General features: G+C 45.5%; 1 pseudogene; it reads right to left on the reverse strand.

Annotated features, from left to right (window-relative positions):
* Positions 1–11,169: 11,169 nt before the first annotated feature.
* Positions 11,170–26,730, reverse strand: part of LOC101977423 (cleavage stimulation factor subunit 2 tau variant-like) — a 55,392-nt pseudogene continuing 39,831 nt past the window's right edge.

Below are 26,730 nucleotides of genomic sequence, written 5' to 3' on the forward strand. Positions count from 1 at the left end.
AAGAAAGTGTGTTAGCTGTTGTTGGATGAAATATTCTGTAATATCTCTTAAATCCATTTGATTTAGAGTTTGCTGTAACTATGTAGTGTCTTTGTTGATTTTGTGTCTAGATGACCTATTAGTGAGTTATATTGGAATCACCTGGTATTATTATATTGGGGCCTGTATGCACCTTTATGTTGCATGGTGTTTTATGTCATTAGGTGCACCAGTGTTTGGGGTATACATATTTACTATCTTTATATTTTGTTGTTGGAGTTCCCTTTACTGGTATGTGGTGACCTTTTTCTCCTCTTAACTAATTTTTCTTGAAATCTGCTTTGTTGGGTATGAATAGGTATTCCTGCTTGTTTTCAGGTTTCATTTACATGTAATGTCATTTTTTTTAAAGAGAGAGTGAAGGGGGGGGGAGAGAGAGAGAGAGAGAGAGAGAGAGAGAGAGAGAGAGAGAGAATTTTATTATTTATTTTTTTTTAGTTATCAGTGGACACAACATCTTTGTTTGTATGTGGTGCTGAGGATTGAACCTGGGCCGCACGCATGCCAGGTGAGTGCGCTACCGCTTGAGCCACATCCCCAGCCCCGTAATGTCATTTTTCATTCTTTTTCTTTTAGCCTGTAGTACCTTTGACCATAGATGTGTTTCTTGCAGGTGACAATAATTGGGTCTTGTTTTTTTAGTCCAGTCTTATGTATGTCTATTATTTGGAAAAATGAGACCATTTATATTCAGTGTTATTATAGGGAAGAATGTGTTACTTCTTGTCATGTTGATTTGCATTTAATGTTTGCTTCCATCCTAATTGTTACATATTCATCCGCACTTTAATTTAATTTATTCTTATCCAAGATCTCTGAGTTGTTTTTAATCTTCTTCTATGTGTAGAATTCTTCTAAGTATCTTCTGTAATGCTGGCATAGTAGTAATGAATTTTTTTTATTATGCTCACCTTAGTAGGTTTTTATTTCTTCTTCATTTCTGCTACTATGATTCTGATGGTTTATTGGATACAGTGATCTTGGTTGGCTGTTATTTTCTTTCAGGACTTTAATACAATGTTACAAGCCCTCCAGGACATTGGGGTTACTATTGAGAAATTGATCTTAAGCTGATTGGTTTTTCTCTAAATGTAACCTGGCTTTTAAAATTATTGTAGTTTTTAAAATTCTTTCTTTGAACTAAAATTTTTGGCATTGCAATTATAATAGGGTGTGAGAAAGTTCTTTTTCTGGTTTGGTTTGTGAGTTCCTACATGCTTCAAGTATCAGGAGGTTCATCTCTCTCCCAAGGCTTCAGGCACTTTTTGGCTGTTCTATCTCTACCATGATCCTCTATCTATGAACCTTCTTTAATGTCTGTGAGCCCTTTTGGACAGTCACTGCCCTGATATGACAAGTTCTGACTGAACCACCTCTTCTTCTTTAGTCTGTGGACAACAAGTTCTGGAAGCCTAGAGAATCTTGCTTCGTGAGCCCAAGCCACCCCTTTGGCCTTTCTGGTCCCCACCTTTCCACTGCAGAAGAAGTGCTAGGGCCCTGTGTTTGTCTGAAGGTCCCTAAACTGGGAGTCACAGCTAGAGTCCCCTGCTCCTGGCTACTCCAGCCGGACTGCGGCACTCTAGGGCCGGTTTTATAACTCATCCCTTCTATAATCACAGTCAAAGACATGAAGCCCTATTCAGTATAATGCCAGGAAATGAATTTTCTCTACCAAAAGGCTGCTTCCTGTCTTGCCTGTGTCGTTGTTCAAGAGGCTTCTCCAGGTTCGTGGTCTGTGTGGGGCCAGGATGAGTCCATAAGGTTTCCTCCCTGAGGTTGGCACCATCCACCATGGCTGTGCCGTCCACCACACCTGTGGGAGGCCATCCTCTCACGTGATTTGAGTTACCTCCCTGGTTGGATGAGAGACGCTTAGCCACTCTTTTGTCCAGAGCTTTCCCCACCCTTCTGAGGTCCCAGGGCTTGTCCGTGTGGAGGCGTATCTGGCCACTACCCCAAAGACCCAATCGTCACCCCTGACCTTGGGACACTGCCCCCCTTAATCTTCATTGGATGGGATTTTCCCCAGAATTTTTTGTTCCCCAATAAAAGTCCACTCCCAGGCATGTTCTCTCTCTCTCTCTCTCTCTCTCTCAGGCATGTTCTCTCTCTCTCTCTCTCTCTCTCTCTCTCTCTCACCTCTTCAGTAAACCTTGCTACCATAATAGATGGCTGAGGCTAGAGCTAGGAGGAGCCGTCCTGGAGCTGGTTTAAAGGTAATTAGAAGTCTTGTCTCTTTAATTCAAAACTCCCTAGAAGTTTCGAACCTTCATTCATGAAGCCAGTGCTGGTCTCAAGCTAAACACATCATCTGTGGTATCCCCATGTTACTCTGCCTCTTTGTTTGGCTCCGTTTTAATTCACAGCCCATTTTCTGCCCTCTGTGCCCCACTGTCAGATGGCTAGTGCATGCATATTTGTGTCGGCTATAAGGCAGATTGAGAGGTGGCGAGCTGCAAGTGAAACAGCCCTTAGCGGCCAACTTACAGTTCCCGCCCAGACACACACCCATCTACAATTTTTATTCTGGACACTGCTCTAGAAAGAGAGGAAGATGGCAAAAGCAGGTGACATGGCTACAGCATGAACCTTAAGCTAAAAGGAGCTGGCAAGGCCCATCTCCATGTCAGGCTCCATAGGGCAGGGATTCTCAGGACAGGTCCTCTGATCCCCGCCAAGGTACCCACCAGGCAGGACTCTCCAGCCACCTCTGAACTCAGGGCCTGGATCCCACCCCTCCCCAACTTTATGAACATGGGAACCTACTAGGTTCCATGGTAAACCTGCACCCCAATCCCTACAGCCTCACAAATTTCAGAATAGAGAAAAGGCTGTTAGACTTCAGGGTGGGGTCGTTGTGGGCTTGCCCCATCTTGACGAGTCCCAAAGGCATTGTATTATTTCTGTAATGATCGAGTCATGAATTCCTAAGGTATAATGAGGGAATCTGGATTCTAGAAGAGACTGGACATGCATGAAGGTGACAGTGGCATTGAGTGCCCACCAGTCTAATAAAGAGCACACATGACCTCCCCTTCCCTGTGACCAAGCACAACACAGACAAAAGGCTCTCTGGTTTAAGAAAACAGTGTTATTAAGCCATCATCACCCCATTAGAAAGAAGCCATTATCAAACAAAGGTTGGGCTCACATGAGGACAGCTTCTCTCAGTATGGACTGAATTGTGGGAAAAACTTCTTGCCAGCAGGACAGGAGTGGGAAGCATGTTGATGCTGATGAGACAACAGATGTCTCTGAAGAGCACAGTGCCTTGGACAGTGGACACTGTGGCCCGAGATACCCGCCACTCTGAACCTCTGCTGGCAGGGGCTGGGCAGAGGTGCAAACTTCTTAAGCAGCAAGACCTGCTGGTTGTCCGGGTTTCTGATCCACCTGTTCAGAGGATGGCTGACCCTGAGGCTGGCCTGGTGACCATGAGCCATAGCTCCCATCCCTCTTCTTTTCTCCAGGGAGGAGGAACAGCTAGAATAATGGGATTGTCTACCCACAGAGGCCTGCAGTTCCTCTTGAAGTGTGTTTTTCTTTGAGGCCGAATGTTCATCATGAAACCTCATTTTCTGATCTATGATCCATCCAAAAGTAGTCATGAGTGCCTGGGCTTCTGACACTGCATTGCCTATAAGCACTTGGCTTGTGACTGACCCTTGGCTTTGGGTAGTAGTTGATGGGATCATGACTTTGGGTAGAGAGTTTGCCTGCTCTTTGGCTTTACTGGGGAAGATATTTTGCAGAAAGTTCTTTATTCTGTCTCCAAAGCTTCTCTTTGAAGGAGCCTGGGAGGACTTGTCCCCCACAGTGTCCCCTACATCCATAACTGGGACAGAGGGGCCCATTTCCCCAGCACAGGCGGGCCTCCCTTCTGAAAGCCTTTCTTTCTGTGCTTCTGACCTGGGCCTCACACTGTCCTCCCTCTTGGTAGTTGCTTTACACGTATTTCTCCTGCTCTTCCCTGGATCCTGGAGCTCAGGGATCTTGGGTCCCTGCAGGTCCTCGATGCTGTCTTCACTGAGTCCACACTGGGAAGTTGATGAACTCCTACTGGTCATGCTTAGAGTGTTGGACCCTCTCTCCTGGGAAGCTAGGATGTCTGCAACCAGGAGCACCTCAGGGGCACAGTCCTGATGAAACTTGTCAGTGGCACAGTCTTGCAGGATGACACCTGTAGCCAGATCTTGAGGCTGATTCTTTGGCTCAGTCTGTGCTTTCAGGCATGAGTAGTATTCTTGGCCCTGGGAAATAGGACTTATAGAAGAGGAGGGTCCTTCACTGGTCCCCTGAGATTCTAAACTCCCTAGGGAATTAATATGAACATTTGGGAAATTTGATATGTTCCTGGTTTCCTTGGTGATTCCCCAGTCATCCTCCAGCTCTCTGACTTCTTCAGTCTTTAAAAATTGGGGTCCTACCTGAAATGATGACACGCTGTGGCATGAGCCTTGTGAGCTCATACTTCCACTCCCCGGGGATTCCTGTCTGCCCATTTCCAGGCTTGGACTTGGTTCCAGACTGTCTCTTGCAGATCCCAGGACAGTATCACTGTGCCACGTTCTGCCCACGAGAATGTAAGTGTGGGGCCGAGAGGGCAGGCTGCCCTCATGTACCGTTGAAGGAGCATCTGGGAGCCCACAGTTGTCACCAGATGGAATTCTGCTCAGGGACTCAAAAGAGGGGCCAGAGAGAGGACTCCTCTGGGTGGGAACTGGAGTTTGTGCTACCTCCTTCAGTCCTGGACCTTTCGGAGTGGGTTTTCCCAGGACCTTGGCATCATGGGCAATGGGGTTAGCCCTGGAGTCATAGGAGGCTGAAGAGGGAAGGGCAGGCTGTGGAGGTGGTGAAGCCTCCGAGTTCCTCATCGCCAAGATGTTAATATGCTTGAGGACCCTGAGGGCTAGGCCCCACCTGTGCCTCACTCTTAGACTTGTAACATGCGCCTCCAGTTCCTGCCGAATGCCAGCATCAAGGAGGGAGAGCTCCTGGGAGGTGCTCCTGAAGGCTTCCCCACCTTTTAAGGTTGGTCCACCCCAAGTTTCCTTCTGGGTATTTGAACTTCCAGGCCGGACAGAGACATGGTATGTGCCAAGCCTGGAATCACAAACACCCACAGGAATCGTGCCCTCCTGTATTATCTCTGGCCTCTCAGAACTAGTCCTCTGTACAGCAGGGCTCCTGTTGTCTGGAATCACTGAGTTCCAGGAAGACCCACAACTGTCCTTTGCCTGATCTATTCTTGGGATGTTATCCCAGGACTCCTTCTGATTCAGAAATGGGTCCATATTGGGTGGTAGTCCACACTGATGTAGCAGGAACCTCTTCTGAAGGTGTTGATCCAGTTTCTCCTGAAGATGAAGGCTCGGGAAGTCCCCTGGGGGCTTGGGGTCACAGGAGGCCCTGTTCTCTGAAGTGAGATGGCTAAAGAGCTTCTGAGACTTCTGGAACAAATGAGATAAAGCTTCTCCAATTTCTAGTTGTTTCCTCAGGTGTTCATATTTAAGGTGTTGAAGAGAAGGGGGAAGCAGCTGGGTCCCCTTGTGGCTTGTGGGGCATGGAAACCCACAGGCAGTTTTCAGAGGAAGATGGCATGGCAGGCTTGGGAGAGACGGTGGGACAGGGTCCTGATGGTGGATCTGAGCCAGCGGTGGGGACTGGGACCAGGATAAAGATGGAATCACAGGCTGCAGTTGGACAAGAGGGTGGAGCAACTGGGAGGCAAAGAGTGGCCCAGGTGCAGCCTGCACCTGCCCTGGAATGTACTTAGGGACTTCATTGAATCCAATAGAGGAAAAGTCTGCTGAGGGCCCAGACATGCTGACAGTAGCCACCAGGGACTCGCTGTGCAGAATGGGGAGGCCCCAGAAGAACTGGCTCCATTTCTGCTGTAAATGGTCGCTCAGAATCTCAGTGTAAAAGAGCTGCTGAGGAACAGAAAGCTTCTCTGGCTTGCTTTTTGTGTTCCAGAAGGGTTGTGGGATGGTGGTGTCCTGTTCCCTGCCCAGTGACTTTATGGTCATTCCTAGATTATTCAGGGAGTTGTCTAATTCACCCTTTGTCTTCAGATTACAAGTTTTCATTTCTGCTCTTTTGCTGATCTCTGTCTCCAGCAGTTTCTGGACACCAGGGTTAATGAAAGAGGTCCCTCCAGCCTCTACCTGCGAGGGTGGGCGGCTTGCCCGGAGTGAGTGCTCTGGAGGGTGGGGAGCATGATCTTTCTTGGATTCACTGTGTGGGGAGTGGGAGAGGCCACAGACTCTGGCAGCCATCTGCCACCAGGACAGGGATGAGATGGGAGAGGTAGAGAGAATATGGCCTGAGACTGCTGGGACAGGAGGTGGCTGTGGGACAGGTGATGGCAATGGCACATGAGATGGCAGTGGTACAAGAGAAGGCGATTGGCCAGGAGTTGGCATTGGCAGAGATGGAGGGTGGTCCGTGGGATCAGGAGCATGAGATGGGGGAGAGGAAAGTCCTCGTGGCTGAGGTGAACGTCGTTCTAGAGGAGTCACAGGCTCTGGAGACTGAGAGGCACTCAGGGATGAGTGAGACTCAACAGTATCTGAGGAAGTCATTAGGTCTGCTGAGGAAGTAGAGGCCAGGAGCAGAGGACGCTTGCTCAAAGTCAGGGAGGCCAAAGGGAGGAAGGCAGTGGCCAAAGCATCCTCCCCAGGCAGTGTACGTGACTGGTGGACTCCAGCTGACCCTGGTTTGCACATCTTATCTAGGTCGTCTCCTTTTAAGAGCTGGTGAAAGCCGCTGTCAACATGGCACTTCCCTAGGTGGCTACAAGAGATAGGAGGCCCAGGCTGCAGCCAGGAGCAGATGGGGCCAGGAGGTAGGGCAAGTGGGGCAGGGGCGGGCACCTGTGGTCGTGGCCCCTCGCTACCCCACACCCTGAGTTTCCAAAGCCTTGCTCTCCCATACCCCAGAGCTTTAGTCAGATCCTGCCCCATGAGAGCGTTGTGCTGTTGGATCTTATCACAGGCAGCAGGAGGAAGGGCACAGGGACTAGGGGAAGGACTCACCTTTGTAGAAGTGAGAGCAGGTCTTCAGTCTCCTCCACTTTCTTCCTGCAATCACTGTTGCCTGGAAATGGAGGCTGCGTTATTGTGGAGAAGGGAGGTGAGTGGAGTGTCCTTGTGGGGCAGACTGGGAGAGTAGACTCTGGAGGGCCAGCCAGTGTTCAAGGCCACAGGACAGGTGACAGGGATAGCAAGGCACAGGCAGGGGCAGCACTTTGTCATGTTTTTACACTTCCACCAACCCCCATTATACTCCCTGTGGGGAGAAAGAGGATCAGTCTTAAGGGCATGAGAGCTTGTCCACACTCTGACCAGGAAGTCCCAGAACCATATCCAGGTGAAGTGTGTGTGTTGGGGGTGGACAAAGGGCAGTCATTGTAGATGATATATCTGTCCCATTGGGAAGATGTCCCAAGAGGAAAGGAAATCAAATGCTCTTTCCTTCTCCTCCTCCCATGTCCCCTCTACAACTTGTTGCTAAGGCTGCCTGCCCTGGAGGTGCTCCTCCCTGCAGGGAGCTGTAGGAGTTGTCATCTGATGCCTCCTGGGCTGCTGCCTTCCTGCCTGGATCACTCCACCACTGGGCCCACCTTTGGGTCATGTGTGCAGGATGGGAGAGGAGAGGCAAGATAAGGGGAGAAGGAGGACATGAGAGCAGAGAAATTCTAAAATATAAAAGGGTCTGGGCACCCCCACATATTTATATATGCAGGTCTGGGACCCCTCTTCTACAGATAAATCTAAATAAAACTTGCTTTCTATGCTCGCCTTGGTGTTTCTCGGGTGTTCAGTCTTCACCCCTAGGAAAACAACTCAGCCTTTATGGATTCTCTTCACTGGCAGGATCTCAGACATCATGGCTCCAATCATGCCGACACCACCCTACTGGACATCACCACCCGGCCCACCACAGCTTCATTCTGGGCACAGGACCTGGAAGTATCATTGGTATGATTTCTTTCTCAGGATCCTTCCTCTCAGGTTTCTGCAAGTTTATCATCTTGGACATGGCTCTGGTTCTTGGGGATAGTAGATAGAAAGTCACCTCTGGAATGGAAGGGTAGGGCCTTACCTTTCAGAATGCCACTCTTCTTCCTCTTCATGCTCTGTTCTTTTTTTACCTTCAGATGCTGACCAATAGGAAAAAAAAAAAAGAGGCTGGGGTCCAGTTCTCCCTCTGCTGTCCTAGACCAGCTATAGACATTCCATGTTTCTGAACAACATCACTTTCTACAGCTAGTGGGGACCCTTTTATTCAGAGAACATTTTTAAAGTAGCAGAACTTCATTTGTTTCCTTTGGAAAACAAAAGGGGTTTTCTCTATAAACTACCCCATGCATGTCCTCAGTCACTGATCCTGGCTCAGGAACAGACTCCTTTCCACAGGCTCTTCTCAGCTGCCAGGCAGGGTTGTGCTCCCTGAGCCACAGGGGACGCCAGCCTGTGACGGAGGCCTTAAGAGCTCAGCACAGCCCTCACCTCAGCCCAGCACAGAGGAAAGGCCTGCTCCAGAGACACCCTCCAGGAGGTGACGGATGCAGCAGTGCTCCAGACCTGTCCTCCTCCAGAGGCTCCCAGCTCCCTCAGGATCCAGACCTCGCCACTGAGTCCCAGTGTGTGTTTCTCTCTGGGACCTGCAGCTCCCCACGTGGATGGTCTGAGAGCTTCAGATAGGAGCAACCCTAGTGCACCCTCTCCCTGCCCTGTCCTTCCTGTCTCAGAGTGATGCTCTGTTCTGTCCTAATGTTTTTTTTTTATTGTCTCTATTTCTTTCGGAAAAATGGAAAGAAGAGGAGACAAAAGAGAATCTGTTTTTTGTTGGGTATGGCCTGAGGGTTTCTTACCTTCCTGAGTGTTCCCTTTCTCCTTGGTGGTGGGAAGGATGGATTACCCTGGAGGCAGGGCAGTAACAGGAGAAAGAGCCCCAGTCCACACACAAAGGCCAGGATCATATCCATTGTCCAGGTGGTGAAGCTGGGGTTCAGCCATGTGGCAATAACGCTATTCAGAGGAAAGAGAAAATTCTCCATCTTCTGAATCGTACTGTTCTGTTTGGACAAATGAGTCCTGAGAGTTCACTTCAGATGAGGAGTCATACCCTGACCTTTGTCACACAGGGCTGTGTCCTCTCATCATAAAGGGATCCTGATAGCAGGGGAGGGGCAAGAAGAGGCAGCACCACACCCCTGCCCACCCTCTAGCCCAGCATGTTCCCTACTCTTCTAGGCTGTCTAGATCCTTCCTTCTAGTTCCACCTGCTCACCGTGCCACAGGAGACCTTAGTCCATGTCCTGTTGTTTCTGCCTAGCATGTAGACATGACCTGCTTCTTTGTAGATCTGTTTAGCTCCATTGATATGACACTTTTGGAAATTTGGATCATTTCTGTAATTGTTATTTCACAGAGAACATTACTCTCAGGTTTCCCTTCTGCAGTTCCAGCTTCCCACATAATAGTTCCTTGCCTTGCATCAACTCAGACACAGAACTGAGATGTCTTCTATACGTATTTTTGTGAATTTTGAATGAAATTTCTTCATCATTTTTTTTAGTTAATTTTATTATCTTCAGTTAGAGGGTCTTGAACAACAACGAATAACTAAATTAAAATATACCATTATTAAGAATTCAGAAGAACAGGATAGAAAGTTTTTTTAAAAAATTCAAAGAATTTTTGGGTATTTCTAGTATGTTTGATTCCAAAATCAATGAATGTTCAATGGCAGAATATATTTTTGAGAATTTCTATACAAACAGACATGGACACACAGAGGCACACAGACACACACACAAATACGTACAGATGTAACCCCAAGTATTCATGTGTGGTATGCATACCAAATATGCATCCTCTGATGTGCATAGAAATGGATTTTTTTTTACAAAGAGGAAACATTGAATCCAGAGTTCTGTGATTTATAACAAATTTGCTAAGTTTCCAGCCCTTATTTTACAAGGAGTGTTTCTTCCCCCTTCGCCCTCCTTTCTCTCTGAGTCTCTCTTCCACATGTGTCAGTAGCAATGCTGATGGGGATGTCCAGGTCATGCAGCACCACTTGCGGGAAGGAACTCTGCTCCATGCTGCTGTGTCCCCTCTGCTCCTTTACTGTACACAGGTCGGCTGTACTGGTGTGGGTCTGTTTCTGGATCATATTTGCTAATATATCATTGCATGTTTTCTTATCTTCTTTTATGACTTAGTCTGTAGATTTCTTCTGATCTTTGTCTGATTTTGTTATTACATTAGAGCTGGTCTGATACAGTGAGTTAGAAGGTAGCTCCTTTGCTTTAATCTTCTGGAAGAGATCTTAGAGAATTGATATAATTTCTCTTTTAAATGTTTGTTAGGATTCACCAGGAACCTATCTTGAACTGGTGGCATGGTCTTATTGGTTCTGTATCTTTGATAAGTTACAGTTCTATTCAGATTGATCGTTTCTTTTTGTGTTAAATCTAGCATATTTGTCTTGCAAGAAATCAGTACACTTCCTGTAGTTTCTTGAGTTTAAGAACATGGACTTGTTTGTGGTATACCTTTACTGTATTTCTAATGTCCATGGGATCTGTATGGATGCCACTCTTGTAACTTCCTATCTTCCTCATTTTTGTCTTCTATTTTCTTTGATATATTGTCTAAGGCTCATTGATTATAGTGATTTTAATTGACAAATAATCAAACACACATATATATAGGGCCTAATGGGCCTAATATAATGTTAGGATACACTATGTCAGTCAAATACTATATCCTTCCCATTGCTTCCCAGACTTATTTCTTTATGTGAGAAAAATTAAACTCTACCATTTAGCAACTTTGAAATATTAGCTATACTCCCTAAGTTAATCAACTTTTTGTCCCTGTGAATCAAATACCTGGCAAGAATACCTTAGAGCAAGAAAAGTTTACTTTGATTCCGCCATTCCCATCCCTGGGTGAAGGGTGAGGTAGAACATCGTGGTGGAGGGCATGGGTTCTGCCATCCCCATCCCTGGGTGCAGGGTGAGGTAGAACATCGTGGTGGAGGGCATAGGTTCTGCCATCCCCATCTTTGGGTGCAGGGTGAGGTAGACATTCATGGTGGAGGGCATGGGTTCTGCTATCCCCATCCCTGGGTGCAGGTGAGGTAGAACATCGTGGTGGAGGGCATGGGTTCTGCCATCTCCATCCCTGGGCCCAGGGTGAGGTAGAACATCATGGTGGAGGGCATGGGTTCTGCCATCTCCATCCCTGGGCCCAGGGTGAGGTAGAACATCATGGTGGAGGGCATGGGTTCTGCCATCTCCATCCCTGGGTGCAGGGTGAGGTAGAACATCATGGTGGAGGGCATGGGTTCTGCCATCTCCATTCCTGGGCCCAGGGTGAGGTAGAACATCATGGTGGAGGGCATGGGTTCGCCATCGTCATCCCTGGGCCCAGGGTGAGGTAGAACATCATGGTGGAGGGCATGGGTTCTGCCATCCCCATCCCTGGGCCCAGGGTGAGGTAGAACATCATGGTGGAGGGCATGGGTTCGCCATCTCCATCCCTGGGTGCAGGGTGAGGTAGAATATTGTGGTGCAGGGCATGGGTTCTGCAGTTCCCATCCCTGGGCCCAGGGTGAGGTAGAATATCGTGGTGGAGGGCATGGGTTCTGCCGTCCCCGTCCCTGGGTGCAGGGTGAGGTAGAACATCGTGGTGGAGGGCATGGGTTCTGCCATCCCCATCCCTGGGTGCAGGGTGAGGTAGAATATTGTGGTGCAGGGCATGGGTTCTGCAGTTCCCATCCCTGGGCCCAGGGTGAGGTAGAATATCGTGGTGGAGGGCATGGGTTCTGCCGTCCCCGTTCCTGGGTGCAGGGTGAGGTAGAACATCGTGGTGGAGGGCATGGGTTCTGCCATCTCCATCCCTGGGTGCAGGGTGAGGTAGAATATCGTGGTGGAGGGCATGGGTTCTGCCGTCCCTGTCCCTGGGTGCAGGGTGAGGTAGAACATCGTGGTGGAGGGCATGGGTTCTGCCGTCCCCATCCCTGGGTGCAGGTGAGGTAGAACATCATGGTGGAGGGCATGGCAGAGGAAACTGGTTAGCGCTTGGCAGACAATAAACAGAGAGAACCAGGTATGGTGGTGCGTGCCTGTAATCCCAGAGGCTGAGTCAGGAGGGCAGGAGGATTGCAAGTTAAAGCCAGCCTCAGCAACTTAGCAGGGACCTAAGCAACTTATTGAGACCCTGTGTCAAAATAAAACCTAAAAGTGCTGAGGATATAGCTCAGGGGTTAAGTGCCCCAGATTTAATCTCTGGTCTAAATGAATAAATACATAAATAGGTACAGAAAGATGGCGGGGGGGGGGGGCGTGGAGAGAGAAGCCTGGGGCCCTACATACTGTTTCTTAATGTTACATTGTGCACTCAAAAGGCACCTTCTGTGACCTGGTTTCTCCTGCCACACCCATCTGTCTGCAGTTAGCTCTCAGTGGTCCATTCACATTAATTCATCTAAAGGAGTAGTCTACCTATAAGTTTGCAGAACTCATAATCCAATCTTTTCACCTCTGAATATTCTGCATTACCTAATATCTGTGCTTTTGGGGGGACACTCCTAGATCTAAACTATGATAATCACCATTCTTTACTGGACTTTAGAAAATGACTTCCCCACCCTTTGATTTTCTGCTGTTTGAGTATAATATGTGAATGTTTTTCGTTTGTTTAGTTTTGCTTTGTATTTCCCCTGCTTGGTGAGGGAAGGTAATCCTGGCCCTAGGATTAGATCTCAGTCTTTAGTGAGTGTGGGCTCTTGAAAGGAGCTGCCTCGGTTTCCTCATTTCCCCACTCTGATGGGACAAGAGCTCTGGGGGCAGCTGTAGTTGGATGCTTTTCTCTCTCATATGGAAGAGCAGTGGGAGCTGGTGTTGAGCGTGTCTCCTCCTCCAGGTGCAGGGCTAGAGCAGGCTTGAGTGTGGTAGTCCCCTTATCTTGGGTCATTTAGGGTCTGACGAAATCTCAGTAGGCTGTTCTTTTGTAAAGTAGTTTAGATGTCACCTGTAAAGCAGATGGGATGCACTTCGCCTTCCGGCAAGAACAACAATGGAAAATGTACTTCTAGGATTTTGTCATGGTGGGAAGGGAGCTGAACTGTAGATGCAGCCTTTACAGCAGCAGTTGTTAGGAGTGTAAGGTGACCCCCACAGGTGGAGCCACTGTCTGAAGGTTTACTGGACATGACGTGGACTGGCCTGCCTGTAGAGGTGGGTGGATGGCCTGTGTCACCAGCATCACTCTTGTATAGCCCTGACCCCTACATAAAGGGCACGTGTGTTACAGCAAGGCAGAGTTCTCACCCACAGCCTGTTGAATAGGTGCCTTTACCTATTTCCCACCACCCAGGTGGCTGCCCCGGGGCCACTGGTCTCCCAAGTGTGTGAGGGTATCCCCATGCCTGGAAATTGTTCATATACAGATGGTCCACATGGGGGGACTCAAGAATTTGTACTGATTTTGCATTACAACCTGTTATTCATACTTTCTGGCATGAGACAGAAGAAAATCTGAGCAGTCAGAAGATAGAATTAGTCACTATGGCTTGTGGTACCTGTGAGCTGGTCGCTGGATATTTGTACTAACTGGACAGTGCACCATGGCCTCACATTGTTGATGGCATCGTTGCCAGTGGACTATGGTCTTTACTGGGTAAAGTTTTCTTGGAAGCCAACCTGTGGCAACAAATGTGACATGAAACTGGAAACATTGATCACTTATGATGCACTCACCTTTGTCCCTGTAAATGTGGAGCTGGGTGCTTTGACTTTGATGCAGGCTCTGGCCAGGACCCAGGCAGTGGACCTGATGAGGAGAGGACAGAGAAGGAAATTTAGAAATTATCCCTAAAATATAATGACTTGCTCCTGGAAACATCCCAGTGACAGGTGTTCCCCGCCTCCTGTCCTGTCCTTTGAGCCACATTCAGGAAAAATACAGTGAACTGTCCAACTGGTTTGGGACTGGCAGATTGACCATATTGGCCTTTGCCAAACAACAAAGAGCACACGTATGCCTTAATCTGTGTAGCCTTCCCTAGCAAGAGAGCTATTCAAACCACCACTTTCAAAGGTCTTGAGAAGCTAATGTAATGGATGGGCATCCACACTGATTGTCAGTGTCTTGACACCCAGTTCATAGGCCATGCTGTTCAGCATTGATCCCAAGGACATGAAGCATCATGAAACTTTCATCTGCCATATAACTCAGCAGCAAGCAGATTGGGTGGAGAGAGAAAGTCCTATGCAAGCATTAGATATTGCCCCTATTAGGCAAACCCACCTTGACCCGCTGGACTGGAGTCTTTGGAGAAATGTAGGTATAATATGTCCAAAATGCACTCTACTTTTATGTGTATCTAAAAAGAACAAAGAAAAAAATGTTAATAGATTTAAATGCCCATGAGTCTTGGATGCCTTCTCCTATGAGCATCTGGGAGCTCTGGCCCCTGCCCCAAACACCATGCATGTCCAAGCTGTGCATCCAGGTGGTATACTGCCAGAGTTGATTCAAAGACAAAGAGCTCTGGGGCTTTGCACCCTGTAAGCATTAAATCCAGGGTAGGGACAACTCAATGGCTTGTCCCCCACAAATGTGTTGACTGTTTCTTGCCACAGTGTGAGGAATCAGAAAATAGAAAAACACTGAGAGACTACAGCTATGGATGGAAAAATAAATGTTGAGTAGGATCTTGTCAAGGTTAATCTGTACCTTCCAACGAGAAAGTACTGGTGGCATAGTGTATGTTGTACAACATGGCAACAATATTGGGAGAGATGCTGTAGAGCAAGAGGACAGAATCCATGAGCGACTCCAAAAGTGGACAGTGAATGACATGCCAGATTAGGAGGCTAAGTTTAGCTCCCTAAATATTTTCTTTAATCCATTAGGGCATGATCACAGGTCCAGAGCCCAACAAGGCCAACAAGAATCCACTTAGGAGACTCCTCACACTACGGCAAGAAATAGCCAACCCATCTGTGGGGGACAAGCCACTTGAGCCCCCATGGAATTGTCCCCACCCTAGACTTAATGCTTACTGGGTGCAAAACCCCAGAGCTCTTTGTCTTTGCATCAACTCTGGTAGTATACCACCTGGATGCACAGCTTGGACATGCCTGGTGTTTGGGGCAGGAGCCAAACATCCAAGACTTATGGGCATTTAAATCTATTAACATTCCAGGTAAACAGGCCCCTGAGTAGACTTCCTACTCATTTCCTTTTCATAGCCAAAGCAAGGTTTTCTCTGTGATTCTCCTTTTCTAAGTCTCCTGCCCATGGCTAAGAGTCTTGTTTGTTGCCCTCTTACTCACCAGGTAAAAATACAGAGGTTTTCTTATTTATGATGGTTCACCTTAAGTATTTTTTAGAGTCAGTTGTTTGAAAGTTCACCCTTATGACCATCCTGTTTTTCCCTTTAAGTGTGGTATTTTAGTTAATTACATGATATTTTTAGCACCTTATTATAAAATACATGAGCTTTGTGTTGGATTATTTTGCCCAACTGTAGACTACTTTAAGTGTTCTGAACACATTTCAGGTGGGCAAGGCTAATCTGTGATGTATGATGTTATTTGTATGATGTTATATTAAATGCATTTTGAAATTCTGGTGCATTTTGGTATAAACCCATAAGTTGAGGAAGCATCTGTGCACAGTCCCAGCATTTAAAAAAGAAATCATTTGTAAGGAAGATATAGTGCTAGAGACTACTCTTTCTGCTGTCATATCTCGACTCACAGGAACCTCGAGAATGGGCCTCTCAGCTCCTTACCACCTCTGCCTGTTTTATGTTATCGACAGTTACCGTTACTTAAATTATGTTCTATTTTATATCTCAATTTGGAAATAGTAATTAACCCAAAGTACTAAAGGATTTTCTATTTACCAAAACCAACAAAATTTAAAAATGGACCAGTATTCAGGAATGGTGTAAATGTGACTCTGCTGTAGCTCTAACTCATCATCATCTCAGAGATGACAAGCCCCTTGCTAGAGAGGTTCTACTGGGCACATGGCCCAGACAAACCCCTACATTTGGTTACAGCAAAATATAGAGCCAGCTGTGGTGGCTCACACCTGTAATCCCAGTGGTTTGTGAGGCAGAGGGAGGATCACAAGTTCAAAGCCAGCCTCAGTAACTTAGTGAGGCCTTATCTCAAAAAATTAAAATGGGCTGGGGATGTGCCTCAGTGGTTAAGGTTCAATCCCCAGAACCGGAAAAAAAGTGTGTGTGTGTGTGTGTGTGTGTGTGTGTGTGTGTGAGAGAGAGAGAGAGAGAGAGAGAGAGAGAGAGAGAGAGAGAGAGAGAGAGAGAGAGAATTCACTTAGTTCACTGAAATTTCACTCAAGTAGAACAATTAAAACTGTAAAGTGCTGGATTATCATACTCAAGTTAAAATAAATGAAGTATAAGTAAACACCATAAAAATGAATCATGTAAACATATTTTTTCTAAATTTTTTTGTAGTTGCAGATGGATAGCATGGCTTTATTATCTTTATTTTTATGCAGTACCAAGAATCAAACCCAGTGCCTCCCGTGTGCTAGGAAAGCACTCTGCCACTGAGCTAGCCACAGTCCCTCAACACAATTTTCAGCTAATTTCAGTAGCATTGTATAGCATGGTGGCCTTTTGTCGCGACCCCTTGCCCGCAAGGAAGACGCAACTCGGGAATCTTCTTTCAGCGGTTTATTCAGGCCCTTGATATTTCTTCTACTACTCCCTCGGATGCCCCTCCCAGCCTTAATAAAGCATCTCAAGCCCCAATGCGAAGCTGCCACGTGGAACTTTCTCATAGGGTGCTGAAAAACCATGCGCCAACTCTCCCAAATAAGGAGTTGTTTGTCACATACCACAGTGGAGTCAGCGCCATCTTGTAATGGCGACCATAGTCTGCAGAAGCGGCAGAAGCGGCTCACCACAGCCTTTAGTTGAGGTTCAGAACTACACTTATGTCACTTATCAATGCATCTACTTTGATAAAAATGTAATTAAAGCAGTAAGAATCCTGAATAGATGCAATTGTGGAGGATCCCAAAGCCCCTCAAAATACAGGGATAGCATAATATAGGGATAGCATTTCCTAACCTAAGCATGTTGGGATGTGGGTGGGTTTCATCTTTTTATTATTTCCTGCATCTTTCCATAAGTTAACATGGCATTTTCTGTTTTAAATGCAAAAATCACAATGAAGTGCAGAAATGCACTGGAAATAAAATTAGACATGACAAAAAAGTCACTCCTGTATCATAAAAAGCATAAAAGGGGAATAAAACAAAAACAAAAATTCTCTCATTGCTTTGCGCTCTAGAGCCACATCTTCATTCCCAGCACTCTCAGGACTCATATGTGACGTTCAGTTTTGAAACACTTTGCTGATACCTCCCTACTGGACTGACTAAAATTTTAACCTGGGAGCCATCAAAAGCACTGTGATCATTCGAACCAGGGCTCTGGCGCCTCTTCAGTTCACTGTATTAGCTTCTTCTTGAGGTTCTCCAGTAAAATGAAGGTGTTGGACTGAGGCAGGTCCCTTTCTCCTGCTCTGCCCCTGGTAGCAGCACCTGGTCTCCACCCCAGGTGCATCCCAGGGCCTTAGACAGAAGGTGGATCAGCCCAGACCTCATGGTAGTGGATGAACATTTATTAGCCCAAATAAGAGGAAATATAAATGTGTAGGAACTGAGACCAAGGATTCTTGAGGGTAAAAGCCCTGACCTGTTCTCATGATAGATAGGAAGTTGCTGTTTGGGAGATTAAAAATAGGAGAAAAGCCAGTGCACTGGCACACACCTATAATCCCAGCATCTGGGGAGACTAAGGAGATGACAAGTTCAAAGCCAGCCTTAGCAGTTAGTGAGGCCCTAAGCAACTTAGTGAGGCCCTGCCTCCAACTAAAATGTACAAAAAGGTTCAGTGCCTCAAGGGTTAAGCAGCCATAGGTTCAATTCCTAGTCCAAAAAAAGAAAAAAAAAGAATTTGAGATGCATAACTACCTTCCTTGAAATTTAGGAATGTTTTATATTTTTGGAATGTTTTGTTTAGTTATAACCACTGATCTAAAATGTTATTATTTTATATATCATTTCATAAGAAAGATACAAAGCATGTTCATATTTCCACTAGATCGACAGTAGAATTACCCTTTTCTGGAGCAAGCATGTGCCAGGCCAGTGCTCTGCCACTGAGCTGCAGCATAGCATTCTACTTCTTCCATGCTTTATGAAGTCAGTGCTGCTCTGGGAGCTCATTTACTGTGCCTCAGTTACTGAGCTGAGACCAGAACCCAAGTCCCACGGCTCCTGGCCCATGTGTTTCCTTCCTCTTGTTCTGTTTCACCTAAAACCTGTTGGCTTAGGACATTCCTCCCATCTTTTCTGTGGTGGATGTTGATATAATTAAAGGTTTATTTGGGAATGCCCGCTCCACAGCCCAGACTGAAGTGTCTGTGTTATCTGTTGAGCAAAGTGGATGGGAGACCTTCCTCAAACCCTGGAATGGAGAAACACCTGTCTCAGGTTGTGGGACTTTTCTGAAATAAATATGTAATTTCTAGTGATTCTTCTTCTTCTTAGTTTCATGCTTCTCAGAGATCTAAATTTCATAATCTTCACATAAGTTTCTAGACAGCAGTTCAATGTCCATTCAAAATATTTTTGTAAATTTAGTCAGTTGAATAAGATCTTATAGTTTTTATTATCTTTCTACTACACAGAAAATACTTCTATTGCACATATTCTACATTCCCCTCCTTTTTTTGCTCCAATTAATAAAATTTTATTGAGTTTTCCTTGGTATATAGGGCCATCATCAGCAGAGTAAGTTGGACCCATTAAATAATCACAGTAATGTATTTTTCACTCATCTGATTGGTCAATCTAAAACAAAGTGATGGTGATGGTATGGGGTAGCAGGTGCCTCCTATATACCGTGAGGTGTGAACAATTTCAGTCTACTCCAGAATATTTCAGAAGTAACTATTGAATTTTAAAATAAGCATATATATATAGGTTTTGATAGCATTAAAAATGTATGGAAACAAAGACCATTAATAGTATTTACCTCTGGTACCAGGATGGGAAGGGGTTGTAGGAACTGGTTATTAAACATTCAGATGGTAAGCTATATTGATATATTTTAATACTTTTTTTTAAAAAAATGAGTCAAAATAATTGAAAGTGATATGATGAAATAATAATTGGTTATCTTTCAAAGGATGTTGGAACAATTTAATTTGCAGTCTACTTTGTTTCCCTATATCTCAAAAAGAACCAAGAGATCATAAATAATGAAATTCCAGGGACTCCCTAGTAGGACTATCTGTTCTCCCCAAACACCCCAATCTATGTTTTTCCCCAGTGAGAAAAAAAAAACTACTCAATATTCCTATGCTTCTTCAACTTTGTTATGGACTTTGTCTCTTTTTACTGGTTCACCTTTTTTGTCATCTACAGCATAATAACTAATTTTGTATAGATAAAAAGTATCTAATGACTATGAATTTTGAAAGACTTTTTAAAAATGTATTTTAAATAAAGAGTCAACAGCTTTACAAAATGACCATATATATCTTAACATCTTTTATCAGCTAACCTGCTTTGTGACACACTTGGTGTTTTCTATAGACTTTTTCAATTGTGTGGCCACAAAGATCCTTCTTGAGAACTAGCAATTCACATTCCACACACCTGTGAACTCTGCGGAGGATAAGCTCTCAGCTCACTCAGGGCTTGCGCAGGATGGCGATGAGTTGCACGGTTTCACATGAACAGAGAGTTTGGGGGTGAAGGTCAGAACTCAGCCTCCAGAGTGCAAAATGGAGTCTTTCTCTGTGCCTCCTGTTCAAAAGGTTATTGGCCAAATCATTAGGATATTTTTCCTCCAGGTCATCACTGAAGGTATAAAGATGGTCTGTGTATAGAAGGAGAGGAACAGTGATCAGTCCTCGTGATGGGTGTCTGACAAACTGAAGCGTCCAAATGAGCAGGTCAGAAAAAAGCAGAAACAACTCTTCCAAAATGTTCTGCACTGTGCACACCCAGTATTTCAACTTATGTTCATTTTTTGTCATTTACCATAGTTTAGTTCATTTAGCATAAATTCCAAAGCACTGGAACATAAAGGGAATGAATTGTTTTCCTAATCCTTAATTTTTAGAAAATTTATTCATATGAACAAATATGTTCTTTAGAACTCTGCGAGGTTCTTCCGTTCTCATTCACTGAAGAGAGGTACTGGTTAGCCACTGTGTTCCACGCCTAAGCTGAGTGCTGTGTTGTCCCCAAGAGTAGGACATAAAATTAGAAACTGAAAACATTCTGTAAACTCTTTAAAGTTAGGTTATTGCTGTCATGGGGAAAAAATGTGCAGTTAACTCAGCAATTTGAGTTATGGTGTCTCCTTAAACTGGCTGGAGAAAGTGAATCCAAGTTAGTGAATTTGCCCTTAGCTTTATTGATAAAAAGAACAGAACTCACAGTACCAGATGTCTGCAATCAGTGATGTTTTTACATCCATCTGCGACACCAGGTGATCCTGATGCACCTGAGGTTTCCTTAAGATCAAGTCCTTTGTACCCCCTTTGTGTTAACTGTCCTTGCCTGTTTTCATGCTTTTTGTAAATATTCTGAGGGTATCCAATGAGTAAGAGGAGATTTCTTTGCAAATAATGTGCCAAATGTTGGAAGGATTTCAAAGAGATGGAGCCCTTCTGCACTGGGCTCAGTCTTCACTGTCATTTTGGAAACCCAGTGGCATTTCGTTTTGCATCACTGTGCAGCCCCCTTCTATCATGCTTCGTTCTTCCTTTGTGTGTCAGCCCGTCGTGAATGGGCCAATGCATTTCCTGAACCCTGGCGCGTTGCTGTGAAGTGAGTTCCTTGATCTGCATCAGTGTTGCATGGAGTACCATGATGGCGGAAAAAGCATCCTGAGTCCACAGATGTAGGTGTGGGCAAGCCTGTGTGCATGGAAGAAGGCGTTTTCCTGTCTGGAGCTAATTTCTGTTTCATTAATAACACTGCTCTTTCCAAGACAGAAGTGGTTCAACATAACCAATCTGTCGTCACCAGGGAGTTGACTGATCACACTGGAGAAGGACACCATATTGGGGACACTGTGTTTGGCCTCTGGTAGCAAATTGGACACTCAGTAGAGGTTGAAGTTAGGTCAGCCTTTCTGAGTAGAAGTTCGTGTCACCAAGTCCATCCTTGCCACCATGGCCACTTTGTTCATGACCTTACTCTGAAATGACAGGGGTGGTTGGGAAGCGATGCTGACTGGCACCCACAGATGATGAAAATCCTACGTGGTGGGCTGGGATTGTGGCTCAGCGGTGAAGTGCTCCCTGAGCATGGGCGCGACCCAGGTGCGATTCTCAGCACCACATAAAGAATAACTAAATAAAGGCATTATTTATTTAAAATAAATAATTTTAAATAAATAATGCCTTTAAAAAATCCTACTTTGGTGAGCAGTCACATGGGACACAAGTATCTTCATGATGCTTGATGATTCTGAGAGGCCTGTCCACATATCCAAACCTCAGACATCCTCATCAACAGTTTCCTAGCCATGCTCTGCTCGGATCCATGACCACCTTCCCAAGTGATGGCCAAGGATCACTCTGACATCCCATCTGTGACCAGCTTTCCTTTCAAGCAAGATCAGCAGCCAGGTGGACTGCTTGAAATCTGACCACGGGAAAGAATGTCTTCACCACTGTCCTTCAGGGATGCTCTAGAAAGTAACCACAGCGCTGCTCTCATCTGCTACTGGGTGGTGCCAGGCCGCGGTCTTCTCTTCCTCCATCAGTTGACCATAGGGGATTCCCGTGAGGCCATGGGAGCAGACTAGGAAAAGTTAGAAGCAGCAGGAATGGGGACCATGGGCATTTGGTGTCTTCGTGTAACATACTTGTATCTCAAGGACTAGATCCTATTGGACGATGAAATGCTACTGGGCATGCTCAACTTTATGGCTTAGTGGGTCAGACAACACCCAGTTTGTGATGGGAAGCTCAACTCATGGTAATTTGGAAGCACATATTTTAGCACCTAGTCTCTGATGAGGCCTAGCAGTAAGCCACAAGCTGTTTCTCAAAAGAAGAGTATGATCTCAAGAGGATAGCCAAACGTTGCACAGAAATCTGTCTGCGCTGGGACGCACCTATAAGGGCTCTCAGAAGCTTTCCACAGTATGCCTGCTACTGCCATTTCAAGCACGATTTGACCTACTAGACCACGTGGTCCTGGGGTAGAACAGTTTGCACAGCATTCTGAGCCTATGGCAGAGCTTTCTCCTGTTCTGAGCTCCAGTTAAGACTGGCGGCCTTTAGGGCCAGTGAGTAAAGGGACCAGAGGGGTACATCCAAATGAGGAATATGTTGTCCTTAAAATCCAGACGGACAGTATGAGTTCTGTCTCTTCTTTGTTGGTAGAAGAGGCCAGTTATACAGTATATCCTTCACCTTAGAAGGGATATCTTGACATGCTTCAAACCACTAGATGCCTAGAAATTTTACTGAGATAGAAGGACTCTGAATTCATTTTGAATTTCCTCTTCTTTACCTGATACATAAGTGCCTGACCAAAAAAAGTAGTGTGATTGCTATTCATTATGTCTAACCAGCATAACGTTAACTATGTCATGGACCAGTGTTATGTCTTGTGGAAAGGAAAATAGATCAAGATTCTGCTCCCCCCACCCCAAGTTGATTTGTGACACAAGGCTTCTGAGGTAGGACAATGAAAATGTATTGGTGGCCTTGCCTGCCCATGCCAGGTACCAGGGGAAGTGTTAATTTGCTCATGAAATGAAATCACATCTGGTAGAAAAGCTGTAATTCAAGTCACCACTTCTTAAGCTTCTGGTTATCCACTGTCATTCTCTAAGATTTGCTTATTTTCTCATTAAGCCAAATAGGAATGTTGAATGAGGATACGAAAGAAACCACCCCTATGTCCTTCAAGTCCATGATGGGGGCGCTACTTTTTCCAGTCCCTCCAAGAATGCAGTATTGTATTTGATGCCCTCACAGCAAACACTCTGCAATGATGGGAATTCAGTGTGCACTGTAATTAGCCATTCACAGGATTGGGTTCTGGGTTGGGTTTGTAACAATCTCAGCTCTGTGGTCGCAGGGGATGAGGGTTTCTTCCAGGGCAGATGTAGGATCTTTGTGGTCATTTGTGTGAGATTGAGCTGGGAATTCAAATCCCTAATTTCATCCTTTTCTTTGCCTACTTTGACCATAACAATTAGGGGCACTAGCCAACAGAATAGTTGTTATTAGTTTGAGGAAAATGCTCCAAGGTATCAAACGCATGGCCACCCAGAACCTTCCTTTTTCACGATTAGGAATGGGCAGTGGGGATACTTGGCACACCTCTGTTGCTGCATCATGCCGTGAACTATCAGGTTTTCTTCAGGTGCTCTGTGCTTTTTAGTGCTGCTAGCTTGGAAGACGACTGATGGGGTCTTGACTTTTTGCAAGAAACATGCCATCCCCTTTCCTTTATGGGGGAGAATGCATTGCAGAAAGTCCCTTATTCTGTTCCTAAGGGCCTCTCTGAAGGAGCCAGTCCTTTCTCTGGAAGGAGCCTGGGAGCGCTTGTCCCACACTGTGTCTCCTACCTCCCTGACCTGGGCAGGGGCCACCCCCAGCACGGGGGGCTTCCCTCCTTCAAACCTCCTTCCTTACGCCCGAGCTGGGCCACACACAGCCCTCTCTCTTATCAGTTGGACCAATTTTTTTCTTCTTGCTCTTTCTTGGGTCCAGGAGCTTGTGGATCCTGCAGGTTCTGGCTGTTCTCTTTGCTGGTTGAGACCCTACAGGCCCCTGGGCCATGGACCAGCTGCTACTGGATATGCTTAGGGAGGTGAACAGAGAGTCCTGGGAAGCCAGGATGTCTGCGACCAGGAGCACCTCAGTCCTGAAGGAATATGTGGGGGCACAGTCCTGAAGGGTAACACCAGTGGCCAGATCTTGAGGCTGGTTCCCTGGCACAGCCCCTGCTCTCAGGCAGGAGTCTCCTGGGCTCTGGGAAGTAGGAATTCTGAAGGAAAAGCTGAACCATAGAGAAGCAGACTTTAGTTCTTGGCTTCCCACCCCCAGGCATACACAGGATTACACTTCCATGTCCTCTGGTTTGTAGGCTTATATGATTAGTTCTAGAAGATAATTTGTAAGTGGAATTGATAAGCCATTTCTGAGCCTGAATTGCCAAGACAAAACCAACCAACACTCTTTCTCTTCTGCATTGTGACCCAGAGTTCCCAGTAGATCATCAAAGTGAGACAAAGATGTGACCTCAGAGTTGACTTGAATCTAAACTGAAGATTGACTTGACTGGAACCTGGAAACCAAGAACCAAGGAAACCTGGAACCAAGGCCACTCTGACTGCTCAGGCCAGGAACAAGACTCACAGTCAGACTTCAGAGCTACACCATCAGCAAGAAGTGGCATAGGGCACATTAGCAGGGGATAATAACCAGTTCCCTGGGAACGTGGCCTTACCAAAAGGACACTAATGAAGAAGTCCAACAGGACTCAGGAGCAGCTGCCGACCAGTCTTCAGGGTTAAGATCCAACTGCCTCAGCACATAGTGAGAGTCAAGGAGCAACCTGAAGAGCTGGCACAGACCAGAATGTCTCCCCATCACACAATCCCATTCAGTACCATCCTGCAGAGAAGCAGGGACAGCACGAAGAAATCCGAGCCCTCCTGAAAGAAGCTCACTCGCCTGAAAGAGGCTACCGGGTCCAGTAGAGAACCGATTCTGGGGGTAGTTCTGTAATTTGGCACAGATGGTGGACAAAGACCACACCTAACTCTGCCTCTCTGAAGGTTGCTGGCAATTCTGAAAACTGGGCTGATTTACTCTATTTGTCTCATTTGGTAACTTGAGCTGTGACAGGGACTGAGAGACTCTGAAGTCAGAAAAGAAACATGAGACAATCAGAGCAGAAGAGCATCTCTCTTCCATGTGGCAGTTTCAGGGCAGCCTCTGTCCAAGCTGTGTGATGTTGGAGCTTCTCCCGTGTGCTCCACTGTGCATTCCAGACAAGCCTTGACTAAAGTTGCACGGCTACCAAGACAGTCTGCGCACTAACACGTGCACATGTTTCATATGGATGCTATGAGCTTTGGCCTGTGCACAGCCCTCAACATCCACAGTGCATTTGCAGGGCCACTTGGTCAAAAAAAAAAGAAAGAAAGAAAAAGAAAAAGAAAAAAAAGAAAGAAAAGAAAAGAAAAAAAATGGCAACTTAAAAATAGGGTATCTCTTTGCCCATATATGCCTAAAAGCTTTTAGAACAAATAAGTAGAATTGTGGATTTTGCATTTAGAGATAAAAATATCCCTGTACTTCACACACCTTTATAGAAATCTGGTTCACAAGCCCTTTTATTGTGATTTGAATTAATCTAAAACATAAGGTAACTCCATCAGGATCCTCCCTGTGAATAAAAAAAATTATGTTTCATGAAAAAATTGAGGAAAAATTTAATTTTGTAAGATTTTCCTCAAACATTTTGATATAATGTTGTGATTTACACCAGGAGTCGACATACTTTTAGCTATTTTATTATTATTTTAAGATTTTACAAAATATCTATTTGGATTTTAAAAATAGTGAATTTTGCATTATGTATTACATATTGCAGAGTTCAAACAAAGTCTCATGTTGAAAGGAACCATTTAGTATCTTAAGGCCAAATCTAAACATTTTCCCCAATATGATCATTTTTACTTATTTATCTTTTTGAAGAATGTAAAGTACTTTATACTAGTAACTATGGAATTGAGAAATAAGTAGCTTGATGCTAAAAAATAGTTTCTAAAATGCTCATCCATGAATTGTATTGGAAGTATTAGGCAAAAAAAAAAAAAAAAAAACTTCTTGGCTCCACCAACAGATGAGTGCAGTCCATGTTTGGAGGAAACAAACTCAGTGGCTCAGCATGGGAAAGGCTGACAACCACGAGAAAGAAGGAACAGTCGGGTCAGCTCCCTCTGTTTCCATTGACTTCGCCTTGTACAATAAGGATCTGTGTTCTAAATGCCACTTTGACAGTGTTGCAGTCAGAGCAGTTGACGGATTTCCACTCTCTCAATGGGGTCTCACAAGCAGGTGGGCACTTGAAGATCCACAGCCCAGGATTTCAGCATCTGAGTTATGGAGAGAGCAGTCCATGTCTGGAAACGAGTATGTATTGCAAGCTTTTGTGGGGAGCAGAAAGAAAAAAAGACCCTTAATATGATTCAGCCACCTCTGCCAAGACCAGGGTTCTCCTCACCAAGCTGCACCCACAGCCCCAGGACCGACAGGGTGAGAGGTGGCCCTGAGCTGGAACGCTCCGAGCCAGCTGGACCAGGGTCCCTAGAGCAGCAAGAACCTCAGGACAAGGGACTCCCTGCACAAGGGAAAGGCGGAAGGCAAGGCTCACGGGGCTGCTTTTGGAGACAGTTTTCTGGATGTTTGTTTTGCTTTTTTTGACTTTTGTCAGGATAAATACAGAATACATAATTTCTTAAGGATTTTTTTAGAAGGAAAAATGAAGATTAATACTATAGCATGTTCTTATTTAGAATGCACAGATTTCCGCCATCTGCTTTTGTATGGTAACTATTGAC

Source organism: Ictidomys tridecemlineatus, chromosome 13, assembly GCF_052094955.1.
Source record: "Ictidomys tridecemlineatus isolate mIctTri1 chromosome 13, mIctTri1.hap1, whole genome shotgun sequence".
Taxonomy (NCBI): Eukaryota; Metazoa; Chordata; class Mammalia; order Rodentia; family Sciuridae; genus Ictidomys; species Ictidomys tridecemlineatus.